This window comes from Anastrepha ludens, chromosome X (genome assembly GCF_028408465.1).
Source record: "Anastrepha ludens isolate Willacy chromosome X, idAnaLude1.1, whole genome shotgun sequence".
Lineage (NCBI taxonomy): Eukaryota > Metazoa > Arthropoda > Insecta > Diptera > Tephritidae > Anastrepha > Anastrepha ludens.
The window spans coordinates 8954572-8976801 of NC_071503.1; the positions used below are offsets into that span (position 1 = coordinate 8954572).

The 22230-nt window shown below is 36.9% G+C and overlaps 1 pseudogene; it reads left to right on the forward strand.

Moving 5' to 3' along the window:
- The first annotated feature begins 377 nt into the window (after positions 1 to 377).
- The window catches only part of LOC128869733 (piggyBac transposable element-derived protein 4-like), a 43833-nt pseudogene continuing 21980 nt past the window's right edge, over positions 378 to 22230 (forward strand).

Consider the following 22230-nt stretch of genomic DNA (forward strand, 5'->3'; position numbering starts at 1 on the left):
CTTAACCTTCCTACGGTCTTCGGGTCATTTTTGACCCATTTCAGGAAAAAAATTAAGTTTTTTCAAGAATCAAATTTTTTCAGGACTTGATGTTTCGTGACTTTTTCTAATTTATTATATTTTATATAATAAGCGTAAAATTAAAAAAAAATAATTTAGGCTCTGTCGCGTAGAAATTTTTATACATCTATGACCCTCGGGTCTAATTTGACCCAACGTATAAATCAGACGTTATTTGAATTAAATTTATGTGCTAATTGCAAATTTTCGGCTCAGCGGGTCATTGTATTATTTAATCTACTTTTATTGAGTTCACAGTAAACATAAATTTAAAAGCACGTACTTTGTTTGGTTATTCGACTATTTATTTCGTAACGATGAGTGATAGTGAAAGTGAATTCTCTTTGGCCGCGTTTTCGGATGATGAGGAATCATGTTCTGAATTCGAAGATCATGTTGAGGTTGTAGATTCTTCCGACAGTGATTTTAGTGATGACGAAAATTCTCTTGTGCCTTCTGAAATTATGTCGTCAAAAAATGGTCAAATAAACTTTTCAAAAGCCCCTCTTGTAACAAGTGCCGGAAGAGCTTCAAGAGAAAATATTATCAGCTTGATTCCTGGACTAACGCGTTACTCGTGCTCACGAATTACCGAAAAAGAAATTTCTAGCTTTGAACTATTTTTTCCACCTCCTTTGATACGTACGATATTGACCTACACAAACATTGAGGGAAAACGAATATACGGGGAAGAATGGCTGGATATTGAAAACATCGAACTATTTGCATTTATTGGATTGCTAATATTAGCTGGCGTTTTTCGATCAAATAACGAAAGCTGTGAAAGTCTTTGGAACCCTGAAACCGGAAGATCAATATTCGCTGCAACTATGCCTTTAAAAACTTTCAAAAAAATATCGGGAGTGATTAGGTTCGACAACAGGGAAACTCGAAGTGAACGAATATCGTTGGATAAATTTGCTCCTATACGTGATTTGTGGAATCAATGGGTTGTGATATTACCTAAGCTCTACAATCTAACGGAAAACGTGACCATCGATGAACAATTAGTAGCTTTCAGAGGAAGATGTCCATTCCGCCAGTACATGCCAGCAAAGCCTCCAAAGTATGGAATCAAATTTTGGGTACTTTGTGTTTCAACGACGAGCTATGTTTGGAACATCCAACCTTACACTGGCAAGGCAATCGAAAGAACCCCCGAAAAAAATCAAGGCATGCGTGTTGTTCTTGATTTGATTGAAGGGCTAAAAGGACATAACCTCACAACCGACAATTTTTTCACGTCTTATCAATTGGCACAAAAATTATTGGAGAAACGTATTACGATAGTAGGAACAATACGCAAAAACAAGCCCGAACTACCACCAGACTTAGTGAACATAAAAAGACGACCACTAAATTCATCAATCTTCGCTTTTTACTTAGCACTCTACACCATGATTCAAAAATTAGTAATCGTCGGGATAAAAAGCCAGAAACAATACTGGACTACAATAAATGTAAAGGTGGTGTAGACACATTGGACAAAGCTGTAAGTGGTTACACTTGCAAACGAATGACAAAACGGTGGCCTCAAGTAGTGTTTAGTAACATAATCGACATTTCAGCTTATAACGCTTTCGTTTTATTCAAATCCGCCAACCACATCTGGAAAGAGGGTTGTCTTACAAAGCGCCGTTTTTTACTTGGAAAACCTTGGTATGCAGCTCGTAACACCCTATATAAAAAAGCGACAAACGAGCTCATTTTTCACTTGAAATTGCCAAAAAAATACGAAAGGATTCTCAACTGGATGCACAACCATCATCATCAGGTCAATTTGGAAACACGTCGGAAAAGAAAATAACTAAAAGAAGTCGATGTCCACTATGCCCAAAAACTGATAACTAAACAGGATTAGTTTGCGACATTTGTAATAAATATATATGTAAACAACATTCTAAAACTATTACTTTGTGTACAAACTGTCTGAAATAATGTATTTCTTTTTTCTTTCATTATTAAATACACTTTTTATTTAAAGTTTTCGTTATTCATGAATATCTTTTTGTTATTGAATAAACGTTTTTGTTAAAGTTTGTATTATTCACATAAAAATAAAATAAAAATTTTCATAAATATTTAATAAAAACATATGATAATGGAATAAATATATTTGGATTTTCATTTTTATTTAAGATACCCATTTAATGGAAAAAAACCTAACAGTAAAAATAATCAAAAACCAAGTATAAACCTTGAAAATATAGTATTGGGTCAAATTTGACCCGAAGTCCGTCCGCGTAAGTTAATTTGAAGACCGTAGGAAGGTTAAGGAAAACTATTCGATGGTTCCACAAAGTAGCTTTTGACGTGCTATTGAATACGGCGGTTATTAATGCGTATATCTTACACAACGAAAATAACCCCAAAATGCAAATATCTGACTTTCGTCAAAGCATTATCCTTTTGATGAGTGGAAAAGATGGCGCTTCAATAGCGCGCTCACATCCGCAAGGAAAACACTTTTTAATAACGTCGACAGAAGCAACAAAGGATGGTAGGCGCAAGAGATATCGTTGCGGCATGTGCTATTCAGAATTAAAGACGACAAACTCATCGTCAGTCGCCAGGAAGAAGGCCAAACTAGTGGCAACATACTGCGCCCAATGTCGGAGGTCACCATACCTATGTCTTAAACATTTTCAACAACTACATTAAAATTAAAAACAAAAAATATAGTGTTTTCTGTTTCCAGAATTGAATTGAATTTTCTCATTTTTAATTTCGTATTATTTCAAAACTTTGTATTTTACTATGAAATAAAATATTTTTTCTTTTAAAATAAACTTTCATTTTTCCCAAAACTCCTTCCGTTAGGGTCCCAGCCCCTAAAATCTAGGGGCCTAGGTGTGTATCACTGGTGATACATTGGCACCTGGGGGTAGTTTTTTGAAATGATCACCGGTGATACATTGGCACCTGGGGGTAGGTTTTTGAAATGATCACCGGTGATACATTGGCAGCCAACATGTTAATTCCAAAATTTAATTTCACTGCAAATTTAGCACATCAAGGATCAGGACGTATCAGCCGACAGGAGGTAAGGATAATTCCGTGTCATTATATATTGTACATTGTATCATATTAATACATACATACATATACATATAAAAATATCAATAAAATATGATAGCAAATAGACACTAACATGCTTTTCTTCTTTTTCTATAAAAAAATATCATCGGAGCGACCGTGGAGGAACCACACTTTAAACCTCGCAACTGCGTCGCCCTCCGATGATAGCATGGTCGTTCGAGCCGGATTTGTTTTAAATTAACAAGTAATTTTTAAACCAGCACCAGTGCCAAGCATCAACCAGCGCTCACCAGCATCAAAGCGAACACTAATGCTGAAAACAGTGAACGACGTACGCAGTCCCTTACCGCAGCCCCTAATGAGCACAAAAACTCATGCCGTGAGAACAACTGCGTTCTTTTAATTACATATTTACACAATACATCGGTTTGTGCGTGTATTTGTTTGGTTGTATCTACACAATGTTGCCATTGATATGTTTGCTTACACACTTTTTCACACATCCGCGTTATCAGTTACAATTTTTCATTGTTTAATAAACCAAAGCTAAAACCAACAAATGCAAATAGTTAATTTATCTATAACTAGCAAACCCGCGAACTCCGTTTCGCCACCAGATGGCTTCATTTTTTGTAACATTTCGTTTAGGGATTAAGAGATGAAAAAAAAAATATTTTTTTTGTTTTATATTTGAAAAGGAAAAATTATATTTCATTTATCCGTTTCATTGAAGTGCTTTTGGTAAACCACATTTTTTGTTCTTTGGTATGACGTTAACACAAACAAAGCGGATGGTTTCCCAACTCGTGAACACGCAACGTATAGCTGCCCATGTGAAAAGACTGATTTTCTAAATTTATCCCGCAAACACTAAGCGATTGGCTTTGCGACTTGTTAATTGTCATTGCGAACGCAAGGCGAACCAGAAACTGCAATCGTTTAAATTCTAACGGCAGATCAGTCGAAATCATTGGTATTCGGGAAATACATACATTTTCACCTGCGTAATTGCGTTAATAATGGGGGCCTCAATCAAATTCGGCATAAGTCTTTTTACCGCAAGTCGAGTACCGTTCCAAAATCGCGGTGGATTTAAATTACGCAATCTGGTAATTCCAGACAGTTCAAAAACTCCGTTGGATAATTTACTACATCATGGGGATTTGTTATGGAATCAAGGAATTTGTATGTCACCAAACAGCCATCGAATGGTGAAATTCAGTGCGTATACATCATTATTCTTTGCGGCGACAATTGCTCGTTGACTTAACCAAGGATAATTCTGATAATTTTCACTAATGTTTGGGAAAACATTTTCAATAAGAGCTAATTGAGAGTCTGCAAATCGGCAAAAGTCGTTGGTAAGAGTAAATAATCCAGCTGTCGTACCATCTGGGACTTTTCCATTTCCAACAGCTAACAATTGTTTGGAAAATTGTGGAGCAATTTGTTCATTTTGAAGTTGAACTCTCATATTAGTGGTTAGCGAAAATGTTTTAACGTTATTCCACAAAGTTGATGCCTTCAGGCAAGCATTCAATTCATCTGCAGGCGTTCCACGGGGAGTTACTGGCAACGTCTGCCTGAAATCGTCTGCCAAGAATATGATCAAGCCGCCAAAGCTGTTGTTATTTTGCCGAAGGTCCTTCAGTATGAAGTTAGGTGCTTCAAGTGATTTCTGCAATGCAAACGCTAGGATGCAAACAGTAATCAGTGTTGCAATCATATCGAAACGCTGCTCGATTCAAATCAGCACTTGATAAGTCTCTTCTTGTGTGTCGAAAAAAATCTGCTTGGAGATCTCTGTTATTCGCTCGACGATTTCGCATTGCCAACCGAGCCGTTTCACGGGCTGCCTCGCTTTGCTCTTGTGATTGAGAAGCACGAAGGCGACCCATACTAACGCGGCGCTCTTCACGGGCAATTCCTTGTGCTTCTTCAGTCGTTTCATTCGCAATGTTTCGTATCCTTCTTGCATTACGGCTTTGCCGGGAAAGATTCGATCGTCTTGGTCGCGGCATTGATAATGATGATGCAAAGAAAATACAAATTACTGTGATAATATATTTCTGACTAAATTTATTTTATCAAAGTTTCTACTTAACCATAGACAAAATTACGTTTAGCTGTCATTAGCGTTTTGTTATTCCATATCAGATGCGTTTTTGTTATACCACATTTTATACGGAAACGTGTTCGAATGGGATAAAAAGTATCCTATGTCCGTCTCCTGGTTTTAAGCTACCTCAAAACCAATTTTCAGCCAAATCGGTTGAGCCGATCTCGAGTTATAAATAGTGTAACTAAAATGACTTTCTTTTATATACATATGTATATAGATTAACATTATTCAACAGTGTTTTTAAGTTATTTTAATAAAAATTATAATTTTTCTAAGTTTATTTTGTAAATGATTTCGAAATGTACTGATTGGCAACACTGTGTGGTGAGAGAGCAATCAGCTGACGGGGTTTTACGGGATGTCTTCAAATGTCGTGAAATAAAATCTACGATACGGAAGGAAGGAATTTTTCATTTACATGGGGTTCTCATTAGTTTGATCGTAACAGCTGACAGGGGACTGTGTTTACGACGTTCACTGTTTTCAGCATAATGCTTACCTATAATTAACATTGTAATTTAATTTTGCATTTACATAGGGTTCTCATTAGTTTGATCGTAAAAGCTGACAGGGGACTGCGCTTACGTCGTTCACTGTTTTCCGCATAAGGCCTAGCAGCGGTATCACCAACCAAATGCAAGAAAAAAAGCAGTGGTCAAAAACATTTCTGTTCCAGCACTACCAAGGTACGTGGAATTTATTGCACACATTTTTTTTTGTGGTGAAAAAAAAATACAGAAATAATAATAATAATAATAATAATAATAATAAAAGAGTTCAACGATTCCGTCTGTCCGGAAACAGACAATAAAATCTAAGTGCGCGCGGCGTTTATTTCAATCTAAACTAACTAAAAGCGCGTTGTTGGGAGTTTCTGTAATACGAGTATTTCATTTTCCGTGTATCCTTTTTCTTTCTATTTGCACATTCCCGCTGTAAAGTGCACTTTTGCTGCGGGTAAATTCCACCTAAAACGGCCCTATGCAGAAAAAAATTAATTTAGTTGTTTTTAGTTAAATTCAGTCAAATAATGTCTGCCAGAGAATAATATATATGGGAAAATCAAAAACTATATTTTTGCCTTAAGTTTAATAAGTTTGGCAACACTGTGAACTTCGCCGATACTGAAAAGTGAGTTTACATTCTTTTTACGATGTGTCTTTATTTTACATTTTCTTGTTCTTCCTTTATGACTATTGACAAAACCCCGTTATATTTGAATAATGGACTATGAATAAGTTCGTGCGGTTTTTTTTCGAAATTTGAAACTTTATTGACGTAAAATGGTTACAAATTTAATATTCAAAATATTGTCCATCGCTTACTACTACTTTTTCCCATCTTTCTGGCAATTCACGGATTCCCTTTGTGAAAAATTCGGTCGGTTTTGCCGCAATCCACGAATCGATCCATTTTTTGACTTCATCGTAATTACGGAAGTGCTGGTCAGCCAGGCCATGTTGCATCGATCGGAAGAGATAGTAATCGGATGGCGCAAGGTCTGGACTATACGGCGGGTGGGGTAGGACATCCCATTTGAGCGTTTCTAAGTATGTTTTGACCACTTGTGCAACATGTGGCCGAGCATTGTCATGTTGCAAAATAACTTTGTCGTGTCTATCGGCGTATTGCGGCCGTTTTTCTCGCAGTGCTCGGCTCAAACGCATCAATTGTCGTCGGTAGACATCCCCCGTAATCGTTTCATTCGGTTTCAGTAGCTCATAATACACAACACCCAGCTGGTCCCACCAGATACACAGCATAACCTTCAGGCCATGAATATTCTGCGCCGACGTCGATGTTGAAGCATGGCCAGGGTATCCATACGTTGCCCGACGTTTTGGATTGTCGTAATGGACCCACTTTTCATCGCCAGTCACAATTCGATGCAAAAAACCCTTTCTTTTGTGCCGTTGAAGCAGTTGTTCGCATGCCATAAAACGGCGTTCAACGTCTCTTGGCTTCAATTCATACGGCACCCAATGGCCTACCTTTCGGATCATTCCCATGGCTTTTAAACGTTTGGAAATGGTTGATTGATCAACTCCCAAAGTTTTTGCAACCTCTTCTTGCGTTTGAGCCGGATCTTGATCGAGCAATTCCTCCAATTCGGTATCCATGAACTTTGGCGGCGCACCCTCGCGTTCTTCGTCTTCCAAGCCAAAATCACCACTTTTAAAGCGTGCAAACCACTTCTGGCACGTTCGCTCAGATAGAGCATGCTCACCATAAACTTCCACCAAGATACGATGACTTTCGGCTGCTTTTTTCTTCATATTAAAATAATGAAGAAGAATTCCCCGCAAAAACACATTATTTGGCACGAAATTCGACATTTTCAAGTGTGGTAAAAATATTGTTGTTTACGCTTCAAATAAAAAACTTATACTGACGTTTGTGCCTTACGACAGTAGCTCTCCAATGAATGTTTGGAAATGTGGACCGATGGAATAATAATCAAGTTACGCCATCTGTTGTAAAACCGCACGAACTTATAAATAGACCTATTATAATATGCTATTGGTTCCATTCTTTCAAAGTTTCGACATGGTCCATTGTAAAATAAAATTTTTATCGATTTTTTAAAACTTTAAAATTTTCGGTCACACCCGTCCCACTAAAAATGGAAAAAGTTCAATTAAATTGGTACTGTATATTATAATCACTTGATGCTTTGCAATGATAACAAAATATGCGTAGTAAATAGTTTGATGACATTTTACTAATTTTTTACACACCCGTCACATAAACGCGAAATGCTTGTTTTTTTAATGGATTCGAAAACCAGAAAGCGAGATCAAAGGAAAAAACTTAAAAACAATAAAGAAAAATATGAACTACATTTGGCTTTAGAGAGAACAAGAGATAAAAAAAGAAGAGATGCCAAAAAAATTACAATGGATGAAGCGACGTTGGAAGAAAAAAGGAGAAAAAATAAAGAAAGAAAGTGAAAGAGTAGACAACGCAAAAAGGATGAGCAGAAAGTATCAAGTGTTTTGAATACATCTGAAATAGGTAGCTTCAAATCTCGTCGTTCATTGAAAAAAACAGTCACCAAAATTGAGAAAATCCTGTCTCGTAGTCCATCGAAAAGAATTGCTGTTATTAAGCAACTCGCTAAAGACGTTCCCTTAATCTCTTAATCTATAATGCCCTCAGTAAGTACAAGAGTGAGAACTCCGATTGACGATATTGACAAAATCAAAAGCTTTTATTTACGGGATGGTATCAGTCGACATACACCTGGAATAAGGGACGTAAAAATCGTGAAAAATCCATCAACGGGCGCTAAGCAAAAAGTTCAAAAACGATACCTCAACATGACTGTGGGCGAGTGCTATAGTTTACTTAAGGAAGAAAATCCAACAATTAAAATTGGTAAATCTCAATTTTATAATTATCGGCCGCTAAATGTGTGCCTAGTGGCGGAAACTCCCCTCAATATGTGCCTTTGCATCTATCATGAAAACATTAAGTTTATGACAGATGTTGAAGACAGAATTGACTATTTTTACAGCATGCGCCTGGGTTAGATATCAAGACGGTATTTCCACACAATCCTACGCTATTATCAGTGATGATTTAACTCATAACAAACACAGTGTTTGGGCATTCTTAAAAATGATTACAAGTGACCTTAAGGAAAAGGTTGATTTGAAAGTTGTACACATTTTTTCAGATGGTTGTGCATCTCAATTTAAAAATAGGTACAACATTTTCAACATATGTCATGCTCCTAAGGATTTTGGGTTAGAAGTGACATGGAATTTTTTCGCTACAGGCCATGGTAAAGGCGCAGTAGATGGTATAGGGGCAACAGTAAAAAGAGCATTATGGACAGCCATTAAAGCTAGAGAATGTACTATTAAAACACCGCTGGACTGTTTCAAATATCTTGTTGCAAAACACAAATTGAATAAGATCAATGTTTTTTACGCATCAAAAGACGACATCGATCAGAATAGTTCTTTCTTAAACGAAAGATGGGAAAGCGTTAAAATGGTAAAGAACCTTCAAAAAATGCATGCCTTTAAAAGAGCAGATGCGGTCTCTGTATATGCTTCCTATTCATATTTATCTGAATTTAAACAAATTTCCTTGAAAAATACAGCTCTAGAGTATTGTGATGTCAATGATAGCGAATAAAAAAATGAAATGTTATTTTATGTGGATTCAATAAAAAGTTTCGGTTCAGCAAAATTTTTGAATTTTCATACTAGGTCACACCCGTCACATAGAGTGGTCACACCCGTCCCTTTTTTTAAGCTTTTTTTTTAAACAAAAATATGATTTTTTTAGAAAAGTAAGTATGATATACAACTAGAAAGACTTCAAACAATGTCCTCCTCCAACATTTCTATACGCATTCTTTGGGAAATTTTACAAAAACTTCAATGAAAGTAAAGTTTTGTTGAAAGCTTAAATATGTAAGGTCACACCCGTCACAGTCTTCAAATGGTAGCTATGGTCGGAAATGATGCATTTTCAGTATGTACTTGGTATCAAACAACTTTAATATTCACATGGCAGGGATTAGTGTCCTTTAATTTAAGTAACAGTTTTAAATTCTAAAATTATAACGAAAAATGTCAGTAACACGGTCACACCCTTCACAATGGAAATGACCTGCGGTATATAATATATACATATAATACACACTTATTATTGTGTGGGCGGCGAATCTTATTTACATGTATAAACATAATATATTATTTTTAAAATTAAATATAAGTTAAAGATTTTCGCGTGGAAATCTCTTTTTAAAAAAGATTGCGGTATGACCGCTCTTTATTAAGTTCAATCTAAAACCAGAATTACAAAATTTCTTAATCTAAAACCTAAACTTAAAATGCACCGAGCTACCTGTGATGGCGTGAGCAACTTCGAGGAATCGCTGACTTTGGTTGCGCAGGCATAACATCCGGCCTAATTCAATTGGGTTGTTGCTGCCGTTGGCTTTTCTGCTGACAGTGCGTCTGGAATATTGTGGGAAGTGCTATGTAAGCGTTGTACATCCGCTGTACTCATGTTGCTGATCGGCGTGTGAAAAGTTAACATTTGCCATGTTAACACTTCCCCTCTTAAAAACGTTCGTCCTCGAGCGTTGTTAGAAATAGGGTAAGTTATTGAAGCTTACATATCTTGGTTGATCTTTTGCCAGATCTTTGAGTTGACCCAAGTTGAGGCCTGCTGGAGGCATCTGGTTGCTGTCTAGGCTTTGTGCGATGATTATTTTGTTTTGAGTTTTCCTCCAAAATTTTAAAAATATTAGTGCTATGCAAGTAATAGCTGCAATTGATCCAAGTGAAAGTGAGCCAGTTGATATTGCTGCTGCCTTTGGGAGATTTATTTTTCGGGTATTATTTACATGCAGTTCTTGCAGAGATTTTAGTGAAAGCAATTCAATTCGTTCGTTTTCGATTGGTGCTGGTTGTAGGACAGCTGGGATAGCTGGAGGAGAAATTGCCTCATAGTTGATGAATATTTGATTATTAACTTTCAATGTTGAGTTATGGAAGTTGATAACATGAATTCCCCTCAAGTTCTGGGTTGTTGCGTCAGCATCTATTTTTCCCACAAAGCCATTAAGTAGTAAAATGCCTGATTTTATTTCTTCAATATGTGGAATATGGTGCCCGGTGCTTATGGTGCAAGTTGAATTAAAGCTATTAATTATTCTAGGTATACAATTACTATTAGTTATATTAACTATCTGCTTTTGTTTACAAATTTCAATTATCTTATAGTTATTACAATGAGTTTTTATTCCGTAAACTTGATTGTTTCCTTTTAATATTTCACTATATTCGACATTAATTATAGTGTTATTTGCCTTTATTACAGGTCTTATAATAATTTTTTGAAGATTTTCTTTAATTGTTAATGGTACCATGTAAAAAATTGTAAAATTTTTGCTAATAACATTAACTTCTGATATTTCTAATGCCTGTTCCGCATTTCTAAATGGAATTTCATCATCTTCTAATTTTTCAAGTGCAATTTCAATTTCGTTCTTGTTTAACAATAATGAGTTTAATATATCTCTCTTTGCCCTTTGTACGGCATATTTAATATTTATTAATTCCTCTTTTATTAATCTAATTCTATTTTGTAAATTAATAATCATTTCATTTACTATACTCATATCTTGCCGTATATTATTAAAAAGTTTATTCACAATTTGTGTAACGTTATTAATTTTTTCATTAAAAATTTCGTTTATATCATTATTGCTGTTAAGCTGGTTTAGATTATTTGATATTGCTTCTAGATCCTCATGATCGGGGGATCCGGCTATAAATTTCCAGGCAGTACCTAGAATATTTATTGATCTTTTTTGTCGTAAGTTTGCTGGTTTAAGGGTATCAAGGATTTGGAGAGATTGAACTAATTCGTGCTTTAGGCTATCCTAGTAATAAAATGCTATCCTTAGGAATGTCTGAAGAAATGTATTCGTAAATGTCCGTTAGAAATTGTTCGTGTCTGTTAAGGTCGATTATATGTATTAGCCTAAAGGCTCCGTTTTGAATTTTTGCTGTCCCGTCATTGATTGTAACCAGTTGAGCAGTAGAGTAGTCATAAATGTCTATTGTTGCGGTGGTCGAAATAAAGAGAGTTCTGAAAAGAAGGTTAGACGGTTTAATTCTAGTTTTTTATATTGCTTTTGTGAATTATTTTTCCCGATTCTGTTACTATGGTTGAGTGTTTGTTCTCCTTAACTATTTCTTTTTTGAATTTTGGGGTAATTTTTGTGCCTAGCCTTTTATTTATTTTTACATAGATAGTTTCGCCTGGATGATAAATCTTTATGGTTTCTCTTTTTTTGTTGTGAAAACAAAGGTCTTTTGCCTGTTTATTTTTTAATTCTAAGATGTTTTCCTCCCTTGCCTTTTCGAACTGGCTTGGGTCAGTGGAGACTCTTCTCCCGAAAAATATCTCTATTGTTTTTTTTTTGTAGTCGAGTGGATAGTATAATTAATATATATTCATAGACTGAGTTATCAAGGAGTTCGGCAAATGAAGTAAAATTTCGTACTGCTTTTAGGCAGCGCATTATTTCTGTTAGGGTAGAATGAAATCGTTCTAGTTGGCCATTAACTGAACTGACATAAGACGGTGTTTAAAAATTTTGATGTTGAGAGTGTCTTCGAGCAGAAATTTTATAGTTGCAGAATTAAGGGAAGTTTCGTTGTCTATAACCACTGATTCGGGTACACCAAATTGGAAAAGCAATTATCGTAGAGGTTATTTTACGTGTTCTATTGCTCTCGATTTAATTATCTTGGTTTGTGCATATTTTGAGAATTTGTCTATTGCTGTTAATACTATATTTCTGTCGGTGATGTAAATATCAATATGCAAAATCCGTCCAGGGTATTGCGGCATGGGCGTTTCGCCTAGTTCTGGTTTACTGGGGCGTCGGTCGTATTTATTTCCCTTGCATACTGAGCATTGCTGAATTATTGTGTTTATTTTCTTCGTCATTGATGGCAAGTAGTATTTTTCAAGGATTTGAGATTTATTTTCTCGGTGCTTTCTGTGTGCTCTTTTATGGATTGTAATTATAATTTCTTCCTGTTCTTGTTCATTTGTAACGTCCTGTACTTGAAGTTGAGTAAATCGAATTTTATAGTTGCTAAAATGTATTGGGTATATATCCTGAATTTTCCCCATAATGCGTTCTTCTGTCTTAATGCAATTAACTACGGAGGGATTTAGATATCTCTTAAGGAGGCTTTTACGATTTGCTAAATTGTAAACTTGTTCCTCTAAAATGTGTCTGTGATAAGTGGGAAATATTATTTTAAATTGATATGTTGAAGTTAACCCAGTGTTTAAAAATATTTGATTTTGGTAAACGTTTATCGGAGTTTCTACGTGCGGGATTAGATTATCGGATGAACTTTCGTCACTGTGTTGTCGCATAGGATTCTTCCGTCTTATTAAGTGTTCTGGATATGAAAGCTATGGGTTTCTTATCTTGTGCGAAGACTGCACCGATGGCATAGTTGGAAGCATCGGTTGTTAAATGAAATTCTTTACTAAAATCGGGGTATGCCAGTATAACGTCATCGGACATAAGAGAGTTCTTAACATTGTTGAAGGCATCTTTTGCTTCGTGTTCAATACAATATTTATCTTGGCTGATTTAGTTTTTGAAATACGTCCCTCTTCCCCTCTTAAGAGTGAAGTTAGAGGTTTAGTTAGCTTAGCATAATATTTTATGAAGCGGCGATAATAGCCTGAAAGGCCTAGAAATGAACGGAGTTGTTTAATAGTTTTTGGATATGGTATCTTTGCTATTGCTTCCACCTTTGCAGGGTTTTTCGTTATCCCTTTGGATGAAATGATGAATCCCAGGAATTCTACTGAGTCTCTAAAGAAATGACCTTTGTCCAGCTGTATTTTCATGTTAGCATCTTCAAGCGTCTTAAAAATTTGTTGTAAGTGGAGGGCATGCTCTAATTCCGATTTACTAAATACGACAATGTCGTGGATATAAACGTAGCAAATTTTGCCAATGTGATGGCGAAGAATGTCATCAAGCGCGCGCTGAAAAATTGAAGGAGCGTTTTTGAGTCCAAATGGTTACCTCATGAACTCGTATTTGCCGTTATTAATTGAGAAAGCGGTTTTCTCGATATCAGATTCCTTTAATGGGATTTGATGGAATCCGCTTTTTAAATCTAGGACTGAGAAATATTGATTTTTCCTTAATTGGGACAGTACCTCATTAATTTGGGGTATTGGATAACGATCCGCTATGGTTATCGCATTGAGTTTGCGATAGTCGATTACTATTCTGTACTGTTTAATGCCTTGAGAGTCCGGTTTTTTTGCTACAACCCAAACGGGTGAATTATATGATGACCTTGAAGGTCGAATAATGCCGTTGTCTAGCATTGTTTTAATTTGGGATTCTACCTCGCCTTTTAATGCCATTGGGTAGGGGTAGTATCTTGTGTAAACTGGGGTATCTTTATTTGTCCTAATTTCGCCTATGACTTTCGTAGTGTAAGTAAGTTTGTCGGTAGGTTCTGCAAAGAGTTTAGAAAAGTTGTTCACTAAATTGTTGATTCTGCTTCGTTGGGTAGATGTCATATGATCTTCTTTAATGTTAATTGCGTTCGCGGATTTGGATTCAAGTTGCTTTATTTTAATTTTGGTGTTACCCTTGATTGATATAAAATTGTCTTTGATGTGGATAACAGCTTCGAGAATTTTAAGGCTGTCGTTTCCAAGGATACCATGGAATGAACGTAGTGTTGGGAGAAGGAAAAATTTTAATTTTGACTCTGTATTAAAAAGCTTTAGGAAAGGTTGAAGCGATAGAAGGTTGAATATAGTTTTTCGTTGATCCCGTGTCAATTAGAAATTTCACTATTTTTCCACTCTCCAGCCTGCATTCAAAATAAGGCAGCGAAGAGTGAGTTAATATAAGAAAAATGTTTATCTGTTATGTCAGTCAGATCGTTGTCTTGTAGTTCATCGTACTGGTCTATTAAATCATTTGTATGTTCTGCTATAGATTGCTCTTGACCATAATTTTGGTCGGAATCTATATGGAAATTCCTTTGCACTTTATTCGGAATCGGTGGGTTATCGATCGGAGGTCTCTTACCGAAAAAGTCGTTAGTGCGTGGTCTGTTCATGTAATTAGCATGGCGTGTACGTAATGATGGATCTATGTCCATCGGTTCCGGTCGTGGTTGAGGTTTCGGAAACGGAAACGGACGCGGTGTTAGATTGTTTGGTTGCTGAGATATGTTGGGCTGATAATGCCGTTGAAATTGAAAATATGGCTTATGTGCTCTGTTGAGGATGACCGGGTTTGGTCGCGACTGGGGCAAATATACTAATTCAGGGTAGAACTCATTGTTGGACCTTCTTGGTGGAAGGGGTGGACGAAAGTTGTGAGGTTTCCTGTTCTGATCACTGCTTTTCAGTGCGTAGTAAGAACGAAAACTCTGGTTTTCCAACTTCAGGCATAAATGAAGAGCCTGTGGAAGATCTGAAGGTTCTCTCATTCCGAGGAGTCTTGGTAGATCATCTCTAAGTCCTCGAATAAAGGTGTCAAGGGCCTTATCTCGATAGGTACGCGTAATTAGATGCATGGCTTCTTGACTAACTTCCATGCTTCCGATTTTGTTAAGGATAAGTGACAGGTGGGAGTAGACGCGCTGATAAAACTCTTGGACAGTCAGGTTGCTCTGCACTAAGGAGGTCATTTGGTACTCAAGGGTACCGATGTCGCGTTTGTCCGCGTAGTGTAAAGTAAGGCATCTGGAAATCGCTTTCCAGTCCAAAGGCGTGTTATACGATTCTAGGCAGTGTCGGCGTTACCCACAATCTTGTTACGTATGACGTTGAGGATTCCATAGTATTTAGGCGTTCCTTTTTGCGGATCATAGATCTGCAAAATGCGATCTACATTCTTTTTCCAGGAGTTGAATTCCCCGGGTTTCCCGAAAATTCACGCAAACATCTCACTACATCTGGAATTTTGTCTAACTCTGTTATATTGTTCGGTAGGCTAGAATCGATAGTTACGTCCGAAATGTCAGTAAAGTTCGCATTAGGGTTGAGGGCAGCTTGAACTAAGTTTCGTCCCTCTTGTTTAAGTATGTTATTTACGACTCCTGCTATTACGTTTGTTAATTGCTCCATGTTGAAAACATTTGCATTTGAGGAGGAAGGAGCAGATTGTAGAGGAGGAGCGTTTAGCACAGGAGGTCTTACCAAGTTATTTGGATTAGACATGATTTAATTTTTTTTAAATTTTTGTCTTTTAAAATTTTTCATTATTGATAAAGCTGGATGGTCCCCCCGAAGGTGGTGAATCGCAGCTTTTGCGTGTAATTAGTTATTGGCTATACAAGCATAACATTCGGCTTGGAAGGTCCCTGGTGTTGGGAATCGCTGAGTTATGCTATATTATCAATTTGCAATTTATTGAGTTATTGGCTGAATGAGCCGTTCTTTATGAATTTTATAATTGTGGTATTTGTTTTACTCCTTCTAGGAAGGAGAGCTTTCTTATCCTGGAGGGTCCCTGGTGTTGGGAATCGCAGAATTAAGCTATGTTATTAGTTTTAAATTTATTAAGTTATTGACTGTACGAGCCGTCCTTTATAAGCTTTATAATTATTATATTTGTTTTACTCCTTCTAGGAAGGAGGGCTTTCCTACTCTGGAGGGTCCCGTAGGAATCGCAGATTTAAGCAATATTATAAAGTTTTTTTATTTTGAATTTGTTATTGGCTGTACAAGCCTTTATTTATAGAATTTAGCAGGAATTAATTATTTCCCTTTCACAATATATTTATTTTTTAACATTTTCGTATTACTTTTGCGATTTCAAGGAATATAGGCATTTATACTTTAAGTATGTGGCCATGTACATAAAAATAAAGGTTAACTTTAAAATTGTTATTTTTTTCCACAATTTTGTATTTAATATTTTCGTAATATCTTTATATTTAATATTTTCATGATTTTACATCCTCAATTTCGTATTTAATATTTTCGTAATATTTTTATATTTAATATTTTCATGATTTTACATCCACAATTTTGTATTTAATATTTTCGTAATATTTTTATATTTAATATTTTCAAGATTTTACAAATGTATGCATTTTTAACCTTAAATTTATAGACTTGTATGTAACTTACATAAAGGTGTGATGGAACATTTTCACTGTTGACCTTTTCCTTCCATGAGGTTTACTTGCGTGTCTTGCGCTGATTCGGTGCGGCGGCTGACGGATCGCGTCTCCCGTTTGCTTTCGCTACTAGGGGGCCCCTTTTCCGTCACTCTTGGTTGCTATGATGCGGCGGATTGATGGTAATCCCCGTTTGTCAGGGAATCCTTTCTCCGCTACTTGGTCGCTGTGGTGCGGCGGATTGTTGATAATCCCCGTTTGCCAGGGAATCCTTTTTCCGGCACACGTTTCTAGCTTTTGGTGGCACAGCTTGAAAAAAGCCCTTTATGTCCACCGGGTTCGGGGGCCAATTCAGTTACTAGTCGCGAATGGAACACTTATTAATGGAGGCGGCTCTTCTATTTTTAGTACGGACACTATTGTTGGAGACGGCTCCTTTATTGGCTTACACTCGCGTTAGTTAACGAATTGGCCCCACGTTGGGCGCCAGTTAAAGATTTTCGGGTGGAAATCTCTTTTTAAAAAAGATTGCGGTATGACCGCTCTTTATTGAGTTCAATATAAAACTAAAATTACAAAATTTCTTAATCTTAAACCTAAACTTAAAATGCACCGAGCTACCTGTGGTGGCGTGAGCAATTTCGAGGAATCGCTGACTTTGGTTGCGCAGGCATAACATCCGGCCTAATTCAATTGGGTTGTTGCTGCCGTTGGCTTTTCTGCTGACAGTGCGTCTGGAATATTGTGGGAAGCGCTATGTAAGCGTTGTACATCTGAAAAGTTAACATGTGCCATGTTAACATATACCATATATATATATTTAAATATATTTAAATAAATCACAAATTTTGGTACTTTTAATATCGGTGGTGCATTTGGACTGGGGTCTCGTTTTGAATTCGTCTCCATTTCGTGAAGGAGCAATTTCTTTAATATGGATACATATATTCGTGTAGTCGACGCCGTAACGGAATTCGAATTTAATGGCACACCGTCAAGTGACCATTCGAAATTGATGGAAAATTGTTGAAAGCAATGTGGGAAAAAGCCAAAGCGGCTTAGGATAACTTGCTTTCAACTAAGGATCTCCTAAGGATCTTGCCGCGATAAAGAAGAAGAATAAAATGTATTACCACACATATTTGCGCGGCATATCGACTATGGCTGAACTCTCTGCAAAGCTGGAAAAAGCAGACCTGGAAGGCGAACATTTCGCAGTGCGTGAGCACAGCATTCACCTTCAACCGTGCGATAAAGACGTATTCAAAGGTGACTACGTATCTTGGCCAATATTCCGCGATATGTTCACGGCCATGTACATTTTGAATAAGCGCCTTACCCCAGTCGAAAAGGTATTCCACCTCAACCAGAAAACGCATGGTGACGCCAGAGACATAGTGAGGAAGTGCCCGCTCACTAACGACGGGTTTTCAACGACATAGAGAAATCTTTGCGAGAGGTACGAAAACAAACGAATTCTGGTTAATACGCAGCTAAAGATCCTCTTCAATCTACAGGCAATCCAAACTGAATGTGGCAGTTCGATTAAAAAGCTGCAGAGAGATATTAATAATTGCATCTCATTCCCACAAAATCACCAGATTGATATATCAAACTGGGATGCAATTATTACGTACTTATGCTCCACGAAATTGCCAGAAAGTACTTTATCGCTTTGGGAACAAACGATAGAGAATAAATCTGAAATTTCAAAGTGGACGGACATCGACAGATTTCTTTCCAATAAATTTCAAACACTTGAAACCGTGTCAGGCTTAAAAGGGATTAAAGCCTATAAAACGCCCAAGGCGCAAAGTATACAACGGTCAGCGGAAACTATACCTAAAAAGATGAGTCGAATCGCGAGCGTCAAGAGCAACAACTGTTGCTTGAACTGCTTATCGTCAGCACATACGGTGCCAAGAAGCACGAGCTCATATAATTGCAGCACGCTTCTTCACATTCCGACAGTTCAACCAAAAGGAACAGTTCTTAGGCAAACCAGAGATCCCGCTGATGACCTACCCTCAACATCCAAGGTGGCTCTAAAACGACACGATTCCAATAGGCCAAAGGATAGCAGAATACATAATTTTATATAGTGCTATTCCAATACGGATAAAGGTATACTGTACGGATAGTGCTATTCCTATATGTATATATAAGAACAGCCATTGTAAACATATTTCATAATAATAATCATTTTGAAGAACGAGCATTGATCGCTTCTGGGTCTGAGTGTTCGTTCATCACTGACCGACTCAAACGTAGAATCAACCTGCCATCTAAACGCGTGCTTGCCCAAGTCTCGGGCATCAATAATTCAATATCTGCGCAGGTAAGACAAGCGTGTTCAATCCAACTGCGGTCGCCTATCGACCCTTGCATAAAAATAGACGCAATTGCGCAAGTTTTGCCGCAATTGTCTGGAAATCTGTCTACTTCCCTATTAAGGGGGGAAACCGGTTTAGGAGGCCAAAATTCTGGTGTTTTTCGAGAATTTTTAGAACAAAGAAGGAATAATCAGAAATTGTTTAAGTTTAGAAAATATTTTATTTATATTTTTAGCTACACTTTTAAATTTTTTTGAAGCTATATCAGCGGGAGATAGTGGCGTTAGAGCGTGCTGTCTATGGACGATCGCCATCCGAGTGTTTTGCTCGTGGGAATCCCTGAAGCAATTTTTCTCTGAAATCAACAGCAATTTTTTTTATTAACAACATATTTCCTAAGAGTATGAACCTAATTGTGGTAAAAAAATATTGAAAATTGCATGCTTTTGAGGCACTTGAACACAAAGTAGTTTTTTTTTCCATATTTTTTCATCTACTTTGCTTAAAGGATAATTTGCTTTTTTTAAGGATAATTTAATCCCAAAATTAAGTTCATATGGATTAGGATTGAATAAAGAATACTCCGAAAAAAACTTATAACGATTGGTATATAACTTTTTGAGCTAGAGTGCCCACCAGTTGAAAAAAGTAGTTTCGAGAAAAATGTCGTTCTAAGTAACGCGCGCTATGGCGCGGAACCGACGGACAGTCACTTAAGTGCTCATAGAATCGGGAATAATGCGAATTTCGCTTAAAAATTTTTACCACATATTCCTGAGTTGTTATACTAACGCTTTATTCAATAAAAAAATAGATTTTTTGATCGATATAAACCGGTTTCCTTCCTTAAGCGCAACGTCAAGGCAAGAATTTCCAGATCTCCCTTTGGCGGATAAAAGGTTCTTCGTCAATGAACCTGTGGACTTTGTCCTTAGCGGAGACATTTATCCCCAAATCATTTTAGGCGGCTTTAAGAAAAGCCCAAGAGACTGTATTCGGGTGGACACTAACTGGTCGAGTCGAAAAAGTCAGACCACCAGTGAATCGGTGGCAAATTAAAGGCCCTCCATCAAACCTTTTGCAAACGTTAGAAAAGGCAATTTCTTCATCGAAATGCAAAAACACACAAAGTGGAAACATCAAAAACCTAACATTAAGGTAGGTGACCTTGCCATCATTAAGGAGGCGACCTAACACCAAATGAATGGAGGATGGGATGAGTGGTAAAACTACATCCCGAATCCGACTACCAAGTACGCGTAGTGGACATCACAACGAGTCAGGTGTCCGGACCACTGGTCGAGCTGGTTCTACATCTACCTTACTCAAAAGAAACGGCAAAATCCACACCTACACCCTCAACGTAATATTTTAACGTATTTAACGTGTATTAATCCAATATATTACACAAATATTCACTTTTTCTCTATTCAATGAAAGAAAAAATTAGAAAAAATAAAATAGAAAAATTTAGCATTTGGTCGTACCCTACGAATTGTGCATGCATGAACGACCGCTTTTTGTGCTGCCCTAGTTTGATCGTTGGCACTGTGGCACTATTGCTTTTTTTTTTCGGCTTGTTTTTCTTGAGTTTCTGCTTGCGATTGAATTTTTATTGATGCCCTACCGCAATTTTGTTGATATTTTTTTAATAAGACGTTTTAATAAATTGATTTTTACAATATGGTTGTTCCATTTAAAAATATTTATAAAATGCGATAATAACGGGTGATTTTTTAGCTATTGTCTTTTTTAACAGTTGGTTTAAACAGCTGGCGCACGTTTCGTGCTTTGTTTCACTCTCAAACATCTTCAGTTTGGTCTATAATTTAACCATGAATCGCCTTACAAACGAACAACGCTTGCAAATCATTGAATTTTATTATAAAAATGCGTGTTCTGTTAAGAAAGTTTAAAGTCGAAAAATGTGCTCAGCGACGAAGCTCATTTTTGGATCAATGGGTACGTAAATAAGCAGAATTGTCGATTTTGGAGTGAAAATCGGCCAGAAGAACTGCAAGAGCTACCAATGTATCCAGAAAAGATCACAGTTTGGTGCAGTTTAGGGGCTGGAGGTATCATTGGACCGTACTTCTTCAAAGATGTTGCGAATCGTAACGTAACTGTGATTGGTGAGCGCTATCGTGAAATGAGGCGAGTTCGGTGAACATTTTATTTCACGTTCGGGGCCTGTCAATTGGACACACAGATCGTGCGATATAACGCCTTTAGGGGCTATGTTAAAGCTCATGTCTATTCAGACAAGTCTGCTTCAATTAACGCATTGGAAGGCAACAGTAAAGCATTTATATGTGAGATACCGGCCGAAACATTGGAAAGAGTATGCCAAAATTGGACTAAGAGGATGGACCATTTGAAGCGCAGTCGCGGTCAAAATTTGCATGAAATAATCTTCAAACATTATATTATATGGACTTTATTATGGATTTATATTAAAATTTGATGCATTTTTTTGAATTTTACGTGTGATTATTTGAAAAACTTGCCTGTAGCTCTTAAAAAATTACCCTTTAGTTCGAAGAAACAGGCCACTTTTATAACGCGGTATTCACTATTACGTTCTTGTTACACTCCGAAATTATATGCAATTCAAACAATGCAAAACTTTCTAAAGCACAAAAATATCACCGAATCGACGTGTCAAAAGGAAATGGGCCGAGGTCAGCCATTAAGGTAATTAGGTTTAAAAAAAAACAAAAATGCCATACAGAAATGATATAAACGGATTCCACATACCAGGAATAGTTTGCGTAAAGTAACGCAAACTATTAGTCTTTCAAACTTCATTTATATTAACTTTATTTAAATTAAATAGGGGTTTGGAGACAAGGCCTCTTCGACCCCAGCTGCAACATGAATGGCGGCAGGCGCGTGGATCGGAAACCAAACCTCTTCGACCACGTGCGCAAGCAACGTTAATGCGCCAAAATAAAATGACGGGCGACAATACGCTGACGACTAAGCCTTGCCAGGTATTACGGCCATAATA